The sequence below is a fragment of the Lathyrus oleraceus genome, chromosome 1, assembly GCF_024323335.1.
Source record: "Lathyrus oleraceus cultivar Zhongwan6 chromosome 1, CAAS_Psat_ZW6_1.0, whole genome shotgun sequence".
Taxonomy (NCBI): domain Eukaryota; kingdom Viridiplantae; phylum Streptophyta; class Magnoliopsida; order Fabales; family Fabaceae; genus Lathyrus; species Lathyrus oleraceus.
Window position 1 is genome coordinate 346,101,175 of NC_066579.1, and position 5,028 is coordinate 346,106,202.

Below are 5,028 nucleotides of genomic sequence, written 5' to 3' on the forward strand. Positions count from 1 at the left end.
TCATAGAGAAATAGTTGAACTCCTAGGATGCTATAATGGTCCTGATACATTTACCATTACCCAGGAAGACAGGCTGGTAGACCTTAAATTAAATTACTTTTGGGGTAGCATCAAAGGAAACAACCATCCCGAGCCGGATCTCAGGTATTCCGAGAACATCCACAACCCTGTCATTCGTTACTTTCATAAGATCCTAGCTCACACCCTATTTGGAAAGGAACAGAACATAACCTCTATGTCCAAAGACGAACTCTTTATAATGTATTGTGCATCACATTCCCGACCTGTTAACGCCGCTACATTTATGATAGCCAATTTGGACCGTATAACGCAGGATAACCATGGACCAATTTTAGTGGGGGGGGCTTAGTGACCATGATAGCAAATTGGACTGAGACAACCACTTATCAGGCTTAACCCATTAGGCGGGATACGACCAATGAATATCCAATTCTGTTTTAACACTAATATCATTAGGAACCTAGGCCCGAATGTGTTTGAATTTCTAATTAACCACCAAGTAGTACACCTGTTTACCCTGCCAGACCATATGACGAGTGTACATGATAGGAACAAATGGATCTATGATTTGGATGGACCACCAAATGCACCACCTTATCCTCCGGAGACGCTCTAAATCTACAACCACTATGATACCTTTCTCTCTGACGCTGAATCACACGTCCCAGCTATACCTGATGCGCCTCCTATCGATCATGATGCTTCCATCGAAGTTGTCCAGACAGACATCGCCAATCTGAGAGGCGAACTGGGCACTTTTCACATGGAATTCCACGACTTTATGGATGTAGTGACTGAGAACCTGGATCACATCTACCCACACTTCTACTCGTTCGCTCCTCCTACCAGGAGTCGCCTTAATGGCTAATTTATTTGAATATTACCGATTTACTGACATTAACCTTATTTTATTTTATGTTTGGAATTTTATTATTGTTTTTACACATTGAGAATTTTTATTTATTTCATTTCTTTTTATTCTAGTAGACGAATTATATTATCTTTTCCTATCTACCTCATTCTTTTATTTTTCAATTTTGCGTTTTAATGTCATTTTACCATATCTTGTTTCTCATTCCTACTTCTATATATTATGTTGGTTTTCTTCCACCCAATTGTATAACTACTATTTAATACCAGTCAAACTAATTTATCATGCAATAGATGTGGTCAAAGATAATATATAGAGTCAAAAAGATCACACATGGGAACACACAACACTACATGTGGCTCCCGTGGCGCCCATGTGAACACTGTGTCGCCTGCCACAGCTTCCTAGTGGCTCCCGCCACACACATGAAAAGTGGCACCATTCACTACATTAACACTCACGCACACGTTGTACTATTGTCACATAATTCCTTTAATTGCTCTGTCCCTTGCATGCTGGACATTGTAATAAAGCTCCTTCAATCACTTTCAAATCCTTTGGCCGAGGCATTAAAAACTATTAAATAAAATTTATTTCATTCATCAATTTCCAACCACCATCATATCTATATAAACCACCAACATAATTTCACAAAACCATACCTCTCATAAGCATAATTCTCCTCTTTCTTGCTATATTCTTACTACATTACACGAGTAGTGTGAAATTCAATCATAGCACAAATGAGGGAATGCGAAATATTGTTCAGAAACGATGAACCAAGTGAATTGCAGGAAGAGACTTACACGGTTCTAAGCGCAAGAAAAATCAAATCAACAAGGTATGCCGATGAACCCTGCTTAATAGCCTTAGAAATTCTAGATAGTGTTAACCATATGCTAAACACTTTAAGTTTAAATTATTTCCTATCTTTTAAGAACCCAGTCTATGCTCAATTAGCACTAGAATTCTTAAGTTCGTCAATTTTTAGTCCCACACCCAACACAAACTGTTCCAGTGGGACTGTCCAGTTTCACTTGTTCAACATAGAATATGTTTTTATCTTTACCCAACTAGTGGACCTGCTACAATTTCCCCATGGGGATGGCGTAGTAAGTGAGGTCCCAGATACTGAGGGTTGGCAGCACGCCTTTCAACCATTTTGGAGGGAAATAACAGGTACAGTAACCCATAGTTTTGAGGGAAACAGAGCCACCTTAATTCATAATCCGTCTATTCGATATTTCCTCCAAATATTGACGTGCACCATTTTTGGCCGAGCAAACTCTAACAAGGTGAACGAAAAAGAACTCTTTTATCTGTTCGCCACTTTTCTGCCGCAAAAGGTAAATACCTTCCCTTTTATGTTCTCTCACATGCATTCCATTGTCAATGTGAAGAGAGGGCCAATTATTTTTGGAGGTTTAATAACCTCAATAGCCAGAGTCCTAGGACTCGAAGAAAAATTCTCCCGGCTAACTCCGCTCCCGCATCATGCCATTGACACTGACATGACGAGGAGCATAAATTGGTAAAACGAAGGCGAGACAGTAAGTTTAATATAATACTTGCAAATAATGTTTTACAAGATTTCATCCTCCCAAACCCGACTTGCACAGATGTGCGTAACCACGAAAATTATTGCTATATACATGATGCAGTACCTGACCAAGTCCCCGCGCATATTTCGAAGAATGTAGCTACTGGTGGGGACACCGACGAGGATTATATTCCGGAGCAAGCTGCTCCCGCTACTCATACACACCCACACACCACACACATGTCATCTGAAAATGTTGCAGGTACATCTTCCAGCCAAAGACCCAGATGAAGAAATGTGGCACCTGCCACTCTTGATGAGATCTATGCTGAACTGCTGCGGCATAGCGAATTAGACGCTCAACACGACCAACAAATCTAAAACATGGAAGCTCAACAAACAAAAATGCTGCAAATACTTCGCCAGATGCAGCATGACCAACATGACTACGCCTTCAGAACCGAACAAAACATGTTAGGCTTGATCGATGAAATGGCAGCATTGACAGTGCGTGTGGAAGATCTACAAGACTATGTGCCACCTCCCCAACCTGGAAATGGTGGACATGCACGAACACGTGGCAGAAGGCGCCAGTAACATGCTACCCAGGTTCTACCTTTCTTTCCTATCTTATGTTATTGCATTAAGGACAATGCACAGTTTAAGTATGGGGGAGTAAGCTTTACCGCTTTTATTTATTGCTTTCTAGGTAGATTTAAATTATTGTTATTTCCTTTTGTTATTTTATTTTTGTTAAGTGTCAGTCGAGTCAAATATCAATGTGTTGTCGAGTCTTTATGCGTGGTTTCCGTTATTTACTAATTCTCCCAATTGCTTGCCATACAATATTTTTTTGCAAAAATCTAGACTTAGAAATACAGTACATCTTTTGAAAATTCTAACCTATAAATAAAACTGAGGTTGAATTGTAGAGATTTGGAAAAACTTTACAAGATCGGTATCGTTTTAACACCTTAAATCTCCTAATTATAAGATCGATTTGAGTACTTGTCATGCCATAACCTTAAATTCTATCTTTTAATATTCCTTAAGTAGTTTATCTAGCAGTCAACACCATCCTAAGCACACACTATGCAAGAAGTCGATGCACATAAGTGTATGATCTCAGGCTTAAAAGAGAAAAAAAGTGATCAAATGAATGAAAAATGTTTTTCCCTCTAAGTAAGATGACCCTCACCCGGTCATTTAACCCAACGGTAACTATTATTTGAGCCAAAGTGCGAAAAATAAATAAATAAATAATGATGAGATCATAGTCACTAACAAATTATCTTGCTATGAATGTGAAAGGATAAAGAGCTTAATGTGATTGCGTCGAAATGAAAAAGGATAAAAAGAAGGATTAGTAGGGTAAGCTTAGGCATGATGACATGATTTAGATTGGTTTGTATGCTTATGGTTGCACTATTGTGACTATGTATTCAAACAATGCCCTTAGTGTGGAAGTTAGTATTGTTGATGCAATTTTTGACCAAAGTAGAGTTTATAGACTAGAATGAGTATCCGAATGCAACTGTGTCTTTCAAGAGTCTTGATATTGTATGTTGCAAAGATTTTACAAAACTTTTTATTCATGTACGTGACATTTGCTTGAGGACAAGCAAAGGTTTAAGTATGAGGGAGTTTGATAACGCGAGAACATATCGTATATTTGGCTTAATATGCATTGCTTTTTACTTGATTAACACTTATTATTATGTAGTATTTTATGTTTATTTCGGGTATTTATCGAATAAGAGATGTATAGGCAAGCAAAGTGGAAAATAGCAAAAAGGGAAGAAAAGAGAAGAAATTGGAGAAAAATAGAAAGCATGGCGCTCACCACACCAAATGAATGGTGGCCCCCACCACTTAGATGTGTGGAGCTCGCCACGTGGCCTTAGGAAGTGGTGGCGCCCACCTCACACAATGTGGCGCCCGCCACAAAGCTTGGATGCGTGACGCCCATCTCGCAAAAGGTGGCGCCCGCCATGCAGACCACATTAGGGTTGTGGCAGTCACCATCAACCCGGTCTTCCTTATTCCACTTTACACTTTTAGCCACGACCTCCTCTTACTTTTTCAACTAACCAATGCTACAATTAGGGAGAGTGGGGAGTATATATGGGAAGGTCAGTTTTCACGAAGAGGAGTGCATTTTTTTCCAGTCAAATTTTGTTGTTAGATTTTCTTAGGCAGTTTCCTACTTTGTAAAAGAAATAGACTCTCCACATCGGGGACTATTACAATTATTGTTTAAGCATCTGAATTTGATTGTAACGGTGTACTCGATTGCCAAAGCGTGCCAGCATTGTTTATTTTGAAGAATCATTATTCATTCCAAGTTCTCGATTTATATTCCAAATTTTATTTTAATTTCCATTTTAATTACTTATGCCTTATTGTATGCTTAATTGTCTGAATATCATGTCTGTTACCGGATCCATAACCGGCTAAACCCCTAGGTATCAGTATGTAAAGACCTTCGAAACGACGAGATTCGTAAATAATTGGTGTTGGCTTTTATAAAATATTTTCCGGTTTTAGTTTCTTGTTTATTCAAAATATTTTTCGCACGAGAGTACAAAGCAATCAA